Below are 12,420 nucleotides of genomic sequence, written 5' to 3'. Positions count from 1 at the left end.
TAGTGGGCTTGGAACATTTCACCCTAAGCAGTCACTAGTGCTCCACGTGCACTTCCCCGTGGTGCACAATTCCAGGGATTAGGCTAGTGGGCTTGGAACATTTCACCCTAAGCAGTCACTAGTCCTCCACGTGCACTTCCCCGTGGTGCACAATTCCAGGGATTAGGCTAGTGGGCTTGGAACATTTCACCCTAAGCAGTCACTAGTGCTCCACGTGCACTTCCCCGTGGTGCACAATTCCAGGGATTAGGCTAGTGGGCTTGGAACATTTCACCCTAAGCAGTCCCTAGTGCTCCACGTGCACTTCCCCGTGGTGCACAATTCCAGGGATTAGGCTAGTGGGCTTGGAACATTTCACCCTAAGCAGTCACTAGTGCTCCACGTGCACTTCCCCGTGGTGCACAATTCCAGGGATTAGGCTAGTGGGCTTGGAACATTTCACCCTAAGCAGTCACTAGTGCTCCACGTGCACTTCCCTGTGGTGCACAATTCCAGGGATTAGGCTAGTGGGCTTGGAACATTTCACCCTAAGCAGACACTAGTCTTCCATGTGATCCTGATCCTGGGGATAGATACCATCAACGACCACGCAGATCCCCACTCTCTGTAATGGCCGTTCTATATTTTCAATAGCCCGCATTTTCGCATCGTGGCCTGCACCCACAGCTGATTGGCTGCCTGAAAGGCTTTCTGCCCAATCGGATTCCGCCGGCAGGCGGAGGCTACTGACTGAACTGACTGAGCTGACAGAGCGCTACAGGCGCTAGGCGACGTTATGCTGCCCGTTTAATCGGCGGTTCACTTCTAACCCTTCGGTGAGTCTCCACAACATCTACTTTTCGCTGAGAGTATCTCCCTCCCCTGCCAGGAACTCTCCACCTTCCTACGTCCCACCAGACGATCCTCCATTGTCAAAGCTCTGACCATCTGCAGCCCCCCGCTCTCCATTTACCCCTCCAACCTCCTTGCAAATGTACTACTCGTAATGTCTCTGCAACGCCTTTACCAAGCATGTATATCACAAGGCTGACTTCACTCTCTAGAATCAACTACGCACTCCGAATGTAACTAATTGCCCTCACTGTTTTTGTGGTTACTACACAGTTTTCTACTAGCGTCACACTGCTCTAAAAACAACAATACGGATGCGCACTCGCTATACGAATAGTGCATAGCATCTCTATCCCAATCTTATCAGCTGCGCCTTTTAAATGATTTTCCATACAGCACCATGTACACTGTAATATGAATGTATGCCAGAATGTTGAATCAAAACGGAAACGCCCAGCCAGCTCTGGTTATATGTAATACTGCCTTATAGATGTCATGCTAGTCTCGAACATTGAAGCGGATGCTGCCTAGTTATTCTGTATGAACTCCCCATACGCTCTTTGTAGCACTGCCTTATGAATACCCATTGTTTACACAATGTTTACTGAATCTGCTTAGTTAGATCTGCATTAGCATGAAGCATAATACTGTCATTGTACTGCACAAATGTATCCTCCCAGAACCCACTTAACAGCACCACCACCCCAGTGCACCACACTTCACCTCACCACCTTCTCGATCTCACTCATCACATTCGCTTTCTGGCCAACCAGCAGCATGTCCCTCACACACACACACACAACTCTCACCACCACTAGACCACAGTCACGCCACATCTACCCTCTTACACAACACCCAGCCCAGCCTCCACACCATCAAGCTTAAGGAACAGTCCTCCCGCCACCCCAGACTCTGCAGACTCGGAGCACGCACCAAGCTACACATCACTCACCGCAGCACCCCACCCGCCACTTACCTTAGAAATTTCAGACCTGCACCTCCACACTGTCAACACGCACACATCCTCCACACCACCAGTACCAACCCCACATCCAATGCTCCATGCCCAGCTCCAATCCATCCAATCATTCACTTACTCACTCACTCACTACACCCCATGGCCCAAACTCCAGCACACACACCCAACGACCATCTACACCGGATCACACCGAATTGAAATGCACGCTTATCAACGACCACTCCCCTCCCTGAACATGCACTTGAGATCAATGACCTCATCACCTCCCATAAACTTGACCTACTAGCCATCTCCGAAACCTGGCTCCATGAAGCATCAGGCCCGTCCATCTCACTTGCCCTCGCTCAAGTATACACTATCCTGAGACAGGACCGCAAGACATCCAAAGTTGGAGGCGTAGTCCTAATCTTCAAGTACACCCTCTCCATCAGAATTGGCAACCAACAGTGGGAAAACCATGCTGATCTCATTGCCAAACTGCCACTTTCCCCCCCAATTGCACCATAAATATCCTAATCACCTACAGGCCACCAGACTACCAAAAGCACCTCTCCAAATCATAGAGAATAACCTAAAAAGCTTGACCGAAACCATCCTGCTCGGTGACCTCAACCTAGGCCTGCATGACCCTAAGGACAAAGCAGTCGCCTCCCTAGAAAAAGAACTCACCCACATAGGATTCGAACATAAATCACAGCACCTACTAATTGCAAAGGCCGATCCATTGACTGGATCGTAGACCACAACTGCTCCTCGTCCATTACTAACATCTCAGACCTCCCATAGACTGACCACCACTATATCCAATTCTCTATTCCCACCACTCCTACTCGCAGGATGCTCTCGTATGCCCCACCCGCTAAAGTCAGAAGCTAGAAAAAACGAACAAAAAAATCAACCTCGCACCTCTGCTCGCCATCCCTGAACTTAAACCTCCATTCAACAACGACCCCACCTTGCTGGCCAACACCTCTGCCCATGCTCTCACCCAAGCCACTGAACCCACAGCTACCCTAGAAGACAAAAGAGAATCAATGCACTCTAGCTAATGGTTTAACACCGCACAAAGCTATTGAACTTTGCTCAAAGCTATTGACACCATAGCTCCGCTTAAACTACGGAAAGCTAAACAATGAGCCCATCTGAACACATGATTTACTCCACAACTTAGAGTCCTGCGCAAAGAAAAACGCAAGGCGGAAACACTTTGGAAAAGCCTTCCTTGTGCTTCCAACAAAGACAACTTCTTCATCGTATCCCTTAATTACAAGGAAGCGATCATACAAGCAAAGAAAGACCTACAACCAGCGCATCTCGCAAGTTGAATCCAACACGAAGGAGTTATTCAAAATCCTCAAAGAATTAGAATCCCCATCGCCCATCCCAGATACCTGCAGCAAAGACAGCTCTTGGTGTAACAATATACAAAATGCTCTTCTCTCCAAAATAACCACCCAACAAGCCAAAATCAATGCCAAACAAAAATCCCTCACTACCCCTTCCCTTACTAAATTCCCTGCACCTAAAACAACCACCACCTTCACCCAGCCTCCATTTAGCTTTACACCCCTCACCATCCCAGAGGTTGAAAAAATCATTGGTAACCTTAAACGCACCAATTGCCAAGGTGATGTCTGCCCTGCACCCATCATCAAGGAATCGGCCCATGACCTTGCTCCCTTCATTACCGCCCTCATCAACTCCTCATTTCACTCTGGAATTGTCCCTAACAATCTGAAGGACGCATGGTTCATCCCTTTGCTGAAAAAACCTACATTGGATCCATCCATACCTACCAACTTCAGACCCATCACCACGGTCCTGTTCCTTCTAAAAATCATAGATAGAGCAGCCTACTTGCAGATACAGAAGTATCTGGAGAATAACAACCTATTCGGCACAAGACAATCGGGGTATAGACCCACGCACGGGACAGAAAAAGCCCTATAAGACCTCAAAACGCAAATTGAGGATTTAAAAGACAAGGGCAAACTAGCCCTCCTACTACTCCTGGATCTCTCGGCAGCTTTCGATTTGGTTAATCACCAAATCCTCTGCCAACATTTGAGATCAGCTGCCCACTTCTCGGAAAAAGCCACAAACTGGATTAGCTCCTTCCTGGATAACAGGCACATGAGAGTATTTTCACCCACCTCATTGGCCGATCCATCCCCAGTCCCCTGCCGAGTTCCACAAGGGTTGTGTGTATCTCCTACACTCCACAATGTATTTACCAAACCTTTGTTTGATGTGCTTGACTATCTGGGTGTCACCTATACCAACTACGCAGATGACACCCAGATACTCATCCCTACATCGCAGACTCCTCAACTTTGAATGACATCTACCAAATTGTCCAAGCCTGGATGGCCCAACACGAGCTTTGTCTCAATGACAAGACGGAGCTCCTCATCCTGGGCACCCAACAAAGACTAAACAAGCTAGACCCCTCGTTCAGCACCTTCAACATCGATGGCAACTCCATCAAAGTGGCCAATGACATCAAAACCTTAGGAATCTACCCTCTCCCTAAACAGACAAACCAATGCAGTCGTTGCTACTTCAGCTTACACATGCAAGCTGATCACAGCTTACCGCCCCTTCCTCTCCACTCAAAACTGCATCATCCTCGCCAGGACCCTGGTCATGTCGAAACTTGATTACTGCAATGCACTCTATCAAGGCACCAACCAACTCATCCTCAACAAACTCCAGATTACTCAAAACAATGCTATTAGAGCGGCCCTCAACATCCCTAGATCTGCACATATCACTGAAACTAGGAAGAGTCTACACTGGCTTTCAGTTGCCCAAAGGATATCACTCAAATCCCTGACCCTCACTCACAAATGTGTAAACAACCAGGCCCCCCATCTACCTAGCCCCTCGATTTTCTCAGTACATACCCTCACAATCTCTCAGATCTGCCCAAGCACACGGCCTCACAATCCCCAGATACAAACTACAGACAGTCGGAGTTGTTAGCTTCCCAGTCCTTGCTGCCACACTCTGGAACTCACTGCCACTCACCATTAGAACCATGCCTTCCCCTACCTTATTCAAACACAAAGCCAAGCTCTGGCTATCCGCTACATCTGACCCACTGCCTTCTCATGCCATCTGACACTGCCCTGTACTTCACTGCCTTTGCTCTTAATGATTGATTGACTGATTGTAACTGTACCCTGCCATTCATGTATGTACATGTATATATGTATGTATCTACCATAAGACATGCGCCCGGTTGCCCTCGGGCCTGGTGCGCTATACAAATAAATAAAATACAAAGCGCTTCCTAAACAGGACAGTCCACTTCTGCCGCCCACCCCCACATAATCCTCTCAAACACCCCTCTTCGTCTTCAGAGACGTTACAGAGACGGAACCTACCGACCTTCTGAAACATATCACACCTTCCACTTGTAAAGGGGACATCTGTCCCCGACCATCATAAAACAGTGTGCAGACTCACTGATCCCTATCATCACAGCATTCATTAATGTATCATTCGCCCCAGGAATCGTACCACAAAGCCTAAAAGCAGCCCGGGGTCGCCCACTCTTAAAATAAAAAAATTAAAAAACACCCAAGACCCCGCCTGCCACAACAACTACCGCCCCATCACCAACGTCCCCTTCCTCCACTAAATTCTAGACAAAGCCACCCACAACCAAATCCAACATTATCTGGAAACTAATGCCATTTTAGGCAGAAGACAATCTGCCTTCCGCAAAGGCCATGACACAGGAACCGCCCTCATAGATTTAAAGAACCAATTCACCAAAATAATGGATGATGGCAAACCTGCTTCTCCTGATCCTCCTCGATCTCTCCGCTGCGTTTGATCTTGTTGGCCATGACATCCTTACCGCCCACCTGTCCAACGCAGCCCATTTCTCTCACAAAGCCACCTCCTGTATAACCTCTTTCTTAGAAGGAAGGGCTATGAAGGTGTACTCAGACCAGGCCAATGCAGCCCCCACCACCATCAACTGTGGAGTCTCCCAGGGCTCATGTACTGCACCTACCCTCTACAACCTGTTCACCAAACCTCTCTTTGACACGTTGGACGCGCTTGGCATAGCATACACAAATTGTGCCGACGATACCCAAGTCCTCTTCCCCCTCACTGGAGAATATGACCGAGACACAGAAGCTCTCCTCCAGATGTATGCCACCATCCAAACCTGGATGGCAATCAATGGTCTTTGTTTAAATAGTGATAGAACCGAGGTCATCATCCTGGCCCCCCAAGGAAGTTCTATCTAAACTCAACCTCAAATACACTCACGTCACCATTGACAACACTAGTATACCAATCTCCACATCTGTAAACATCCTTGGATTCTACCTAGACTCTACACTCTCTATGACAAGACAGGTTAGCGCCATCTCCTACGCCCACTTACCACCAAACTTATAAATGCCATAAAACCCTTTCTAACATCTATCGCGAGAGCCACAATAGGAGCTAGCCTTGATTACTGCAATGCCCTCCTGGCAGGCACCTTAACTAAAAACATCAACAGGCTCCAAATAGTACAAAATAACGCGCTCTGCGCTGCTCTTCACATCCCAAAAGTGACCATACATCTCAGGCCAGAAGTGATCCCCACTGGCTCCCAGTCAAGGAAAGAATCAACTTCAAAATCCTCACCCTTACACGCAAATGCATCAATCTCGCCGCCCCATCCTACCTATCAGAAACCATAACCAAGAACACCTCCGACTGCCCCAAAAGGAGCCACCATGGAAACCAACTCTGTGTTCCTTCCATAAAAAGAGCCAACACCGGAGGTATCAGCTTCCCTCACATAGCACCTAAACTCTGGAATGCCCTTCCCAACGCACTCCGAGCAGAACCCTCTTTGTTCTCCTTTTGCAAATCTCTCAAAACCACACTATTCATATAACCCCACACAACACTCCTAGCCTCTAAGCTACGTCTGCTGAAACTCCTAACTGTACTGTAATGCAATCGCTATGTAGCTCCAAGATGAACCGTAAAATGCAATTCTCAGTGTAACCATTAAGCCTCCCTTTGCAACCAGCAATGTATATCTAACAGCGTCTCAATGCCCCTGGGCTGATGTAACGATTTAAAAATACGAATAAATAAATAAGTGTGTACTTGCCCTGTGGTGCACAATTCCAGGGATTAGGCTAGTGGGCTTGGAACATTTCACCCTAAGCAGACGCTAGTGTTCCAAGTGCACTTTCCCCGTGGTGCACAACTCCAGGGAATATGCTGGATGTGGCGGAGACAAATTAAACAAATAAAAAAAAGATATTTACTAGAAGATACAGAATTTCCATTCTTGTGAGAAATGTTACAACAAATAACTGATGAATATATTTAAGACATCATTCAACATTTCTTGTATTTTTATTTTCTTTTTAGTTTATTAAGTGCTTGTGTCACCAAATGATAAGTGATGTGAAATCAAGATGGGCAACAGAGCAGAATACAATCACTGGCCATAGGTAGTGCTTCAGCCTCTCCAACACTTCCCGGCCCCTGGATCGATTTGTAGACTGTAGCAGGGGAGACTTCCTCCGGAAGAAGCTGTGCGGGCACACAATGGTCTTCTACCAGTCGCCCGCCTTCCTTCCCTTCCCTTGCAGGAGGTGGGCGAAAGTCCGTGAAATCCAGGCTGCAGCCTGCAAAAGAGGAAAGGGGCGGGATGCCCGCAAAAGACTAACAAAGGGAGGGGGCGGGAGCCAGGAGATATAAGGAGACTCATCCAGCAGGCAGCACCATCTTTTGCTGCAACGACGCTCCTAGGAAGGAGTCCCAGAGCTGTTTCTTCATCTTACGATTGCAAGTAGGCAGTGCATGTGCCAAGAGGCCGCCGCCAGGAAGAAAGCCATCCTGACAGAAGTCATCACAGACTTGGGGAAGCAGGCGGTGCATGTGTGCCAGGGGGCCGCTGCCTGTGAGAAATCCTCCCGCAAGTATCCCGAAATCAAGGAGGCGTTGGTGGCCCGTCCGGGTTCGTATCGGGCAGGTGTGGGCTAGTGTGGCAACTGCAAGGGGGAGCGCCATCCCACAGAGACTCGTAGGTGAGTGAAGGACAAGGGAAGCGCAGACCGGCAGACGCTTGGGAGCGAGTGTGGAAAAATCTGACAGTTTTTAAGGGACTTGCAGGCTGCAGCTCCACCAAGACCAGAGCAGTTCACGGGCCGCAGCGGTGATTGATAAAGAACACACACAACAAACAAAAAAAGGAGACACCCGGTCCAGTGCAGGAAGGAAGAGGGACCGCAAACTGCACGCGGACAATCGCCGATCAGCGGAGGCGTGGCAGTAGTGATTTATAAAGCAATAGGAACAGACGCACAGTTCCCAAAGGCCGGGGCAAGAGGCGAAAGATGGAGACACAAGGGGTTGGCACACCAGGAGGGAGCAGTGCTGAAAAAGACCGAGCAATTTCTCCAGATGGCGACGATGGCAGCAGCCAGGCACGGGGCCAACTGGTTACAGAAAGTTGCAATGGACCTGGAAGGTGGAGTAGCTGAACCTTCAAGGGACAGGTCGCAGTCCCCATTGTTATTTTCTGCATCTACAGAGGAGCTGGATATGCAGGAGCTGATTGGAATGGGAGAAGAGGAGCCAGGGGCCAAGAGGAGGAAGACACTGATGGTGAAAGCAAAATCAATCAGACAGCAAACGCAATCCACCAAGAAAAGAAGAGAAGCAGGGAAAACAACTGTGGGAGTTAGAGTTGCCACTGCAGCAGCTCCTCCCATAGATGTTCCAAGGGCTAGTAGCAGTGGACCCAGCATACATGCAACCATCACTGCAGCGGAGGAATCAGATGGACCTGCATCCATGGAGCAAGTGAAAGGTATAGTGATGCAGTGCTTGCAAGCATGGGGCAATGGGGTCAATGGGCCAATGCTGTGTGGGAATGTTAATGCTTGCAGAAGCCATTCACCTGCAGGGGGATGCTCAGAGAGGGGTGCTCAATGGCAGGGGGAGCCTTGGGGCCAGGGGGGGTTTGGGGCCTTTGGCGTTGGTACACCGGGGCAAGCGGGTAGCGGGCCTGGGGTACTGCCACAAGGGGTAGTCACGCAGCTACATCAGGTGGCCGCGATGGTGTCCAGTGGTCAGGGGCAAGGAGAGGTGCCAGGGATTTGTACCAATTATGGGCGAGTGATGCCAGGGTTCGCACCAGTGCGGGCAAAGGGGAACGCTTTGGTGTGGCATATCCCAGCACTGATCAAAGAAAAGGCTATAGCGGAAGGAGTTTATTGCCACCAGCTGGCCGCACTTTTATTCATTGTTTTATTTATTTTACTGTTTATCCTATGTACTGCACTGCCCCCAAGGCCCCGGCACGTTTCCTCCTCCCTGAACTTGCGCAATCTCAATGTTACCTGGCCTAGTAAGATCGTGGTCTCTGTCTTCCCTCTGTGCCCCCTCCCTTGCCACGTCGCGCCTTGAAACACTTGTGTATATGCATGTTAGAAATGCCATATCATTGATATTTTCACCTTGCTTGATTTGGAACAAACAGGGCTTGACATGCGCCAAATTTCAGTGAAGGAAAGGAAGAAGAAGAAAGGGTGAGGGTGAAGGAGGAGAGCATTCACAATTGGTTGGCTGATTTCCGAATGCCGGCATCCATTATGGTAGACAGATTCCCCGAGGATGCGGGGGCTTTATGAACTTATCAACCATACATTCACAACAGCTACCAGCAGGGGGAGCAAGCGACATGCTGGAAAATTCCAGCAAGGCTATTATCCTTTTGGCAAAACCTGTAAATTCAAACATGCATGCACCAAATGTGCTGGGAGCCATAGCACGACATGTGATGGGGGGGAAAAAGAGCAACACAAAGCCAAAGGAGAATCCAAAGCGAAATTGACAACTGCCTGCCTACACCCATACTCCTAGCCAAAATGGTGCCATTTCTAAACGCTTACTATAGCAGTGCAGATGCAGAGCTAATTTGGGAAGGAGGGGGGGGGGGGTTTGTAATCCCTTACACAGGTCCGACAGGCGGATAACCTGCATTCAGCACTAAAACTGCCAGAGGTAGTGAAACAGAACATTTCCAAGGAAGTTAATTTAGGAAGGGTGGCGGGTCCTTTCGCCACCCCCCCTTTGAGAATTTCAAGGTGTCTCCCTTGGGATCGGCACCCAAGAAGGAGGAGGGGCAGTTTTGACTCATCCAACACCTATCCTTCCCAGAAGGAGAATCAGTGAACGATGGCATCGCAGAGGAAAGTTGTCGGGTGAACTACGCCTCCTTCGAGGATACAGCAGAGCTGTTGAAGTCCATGGGAAAAGGGGAATTAATTGGGGAAGGCAGGCATTGAATCCGCTTTCAGGCTGTTACCAATCAACAAAGAAAGCTATAACCTGCTGGGCTTCAAGGTCGATGGGCAGTATTATTACGACAAATGCCTGCCCATGGGTTGCTCAATTTCCTGTGCATACTTTGAGAAATGTAGCACGTTTTTGGAATACGCACTAAAGGAGGGGGCCGGGGACGGGAAAGGGATGCATTACTTGGATGACTTCCTGTTCGTCGGCAGGAAAGGGACAGATGAAGGTGGTACTTTTAATGGACAAGTTCAAGGCACTGACACAGGATGGGGGGGTCCCTTTAGCAAAAGGAAAGACAGTTGGACCCCTCTCAAGGGGAACGTTCTTAGGGATTGAGATTGACTCAGAGGAGGGGAAGTCTAGGCTACCAAGTTATAAAGTGGAGAACCTAAACGACATTCAAGGGATTGGGGGGGGAAGGGACAAGGTGACATTGAGGGAGCTACAGACCTTGGCAGGGAAACTGAATTTTTGCCGGTATGGTGATCCCAGCGGGCAGGGTTTTCGCCAGGAGTATTGAATTGAAAACTGTGGGGCTGCAACATGCATCTCAATACGTCTGTCTGGGTGACGAAGTAAAGGAGGATCTGAAGATGTGGGACGGTGTCCTGGATAGATTTAATGGGGTGCTACCCTGGAGGGAGCAGTGGGCATCAGGGGCCCACAGGTTTGGGGGGATCCTGGGGAAGGATTGGTGGGCACATGCATGGCCGGCGTCATGGCATGAGCAGTGCATAACCCGAGACATCACACTGCTGGAGTGGTTTCCCCTTGTGATGGCATTTCGGCTATGGGAGACGTCACTGGCCAATAGAAGGGTGATTCTGTGGTCAGACAACCTGGCAGTGCTACAGATCATAAATCAAGGGACATTGCGCAACTTAAGGGTTTTGCAGTTGCTCAGGGAGCTGGCAACAAGCTTGCTCACTTTAAATTTGGAAGTGAGGGCGAGTCACATACCGGGTGTAAAGAACGTAGCAGCTGACTCTCTATCGTTTCCAGTTGGCAAGGTTTTGGGGCAGCAGACCAGATGGAAACACGATGACCTCTTTCAAGAGCCAGTGGTGGGCATGATTGGGAACATTTTGGCACACTCATCAGTACAGCGCGGGCAGCAGGCACAGGGAGGCAATACAAGGTGTGTTGGGAGCAATTCCTGACATTCAGGGAAGGTTTCCTGGCACAGCACCAGGGAGGATCTTCAGTGTGCGCTTTCATCGGGTGGGGTTGGTAGACTCAGAAGACCAGAGCCAGGGTAGCTTACCACCTGGCAACAATAGCCCACTGCCACAAATTGGGAGGGAAGCCTGACCCCCACTAAGGAACACTGTCAGGATGGCAATGAAGCGTTGGGCTAAACGTACAGAGAAGAAAGTCGATCCCAGGTGCCCCGTAGACATGTTGAATCTCCACAGGTTAATAGGAATACTATGAAGGAATGAGTGGGAGGTTGTCATGTTCAAGGCAGCATTCACCTTGGCCTTCTTTGGGGCTTTCATGGTCAGCGAGTTGGTTCCGGAAAATAAGGAGGGCCAGGGTACTGGGTTCTTGAGGCTGGAAGATGTCATGGTGGCAGGGGATCGGGCACAGATACATCTGAGAAGGTCTAAGACGGACCAAAAAGGGAAGGGGAGAACAATCACACTCTACAGCATTAAGGAAAGCCCATGCTGTCCAGTAGCCGGTCTAGCCGCATGTTAAGACGGCCAACCTTACCAGACAACTGGCAGGAGGCACAACTCCTGCAGTGACTTTCTACTTGCACCCCCATCTTGTGCCAGTAGAAGTGCATGGATAACCTTTGCTTGGTCCTCTTCATACCAAGGTGACCAGCAAGGGGAACTTCATGCGCCAACTGCAGGAGGACGGGCCTAACAGCAAGGGGAACCACCAACCTCCTATGGTCTCCTTCTGTAGACTCTGTGGGCTCACTATACAGGAGTCCACCTTCCCAATAAATCCTATGCATCCCAGGAGGTTCACCCTCAAGCTGGGAGCAGGCCTGTCTCCTTAGGCCTTCCAGAGATGGGCACTCACGTTGGCCTTTACTGAATTCGTCCCTATCAGGACCTGTCATACCGCCGAGTTCTTGGCGTCTATGGAGCCGCTGGCGACGCGGAACCTAGCTTCGTTCGCTTCGGCCACGCCCCCTGTTTCCTGGTTTCCTTTTTCTGATTCTGATTGGCTAGACGCTCCGCGGCCCGGTGTTTTAACCAGCCACTTCCGGGTCACGGACGCGTTGCAACGCTTCCGGGTTCGTCCGTAGGCTGTGT

General features: G+C 49.8%; 1 protein-coding gene across 2 annotated transcripts in view; it reads right to left on the bottom strand.

The window, feature by feature from the left end:
- The window catches only part of LOC138473369 (zinc finger protein 793-like), a 731,413-nt gene that overhangs the window by 187,277 nt on the left and 531,716 nt on the right, over window positions 1-12,420 (bottom strand). The gene's annotated exons all lie outside the window — the stretch shown is intronic.

Source organism: Ambystoma mexicanum, chromosome 8, assembly GCF_040938575.1.
Source record: "Ambystoma mexicanum isolate Mex_15411 chromosome 8, UKY_AmexF1_1, whole genome shotgun sequence".
NCBI lineage: Eukaryota > Metazoa > Chordata > Amphibia > Caudata > Ambystomatidae > Ambystoma > Ambystoma mexicanum.
The sequence above is the reverse complement of the archived record's forward strand: the minus strand, read 5'-3'. Positions and strand labels throughout refer to the sequence as shown.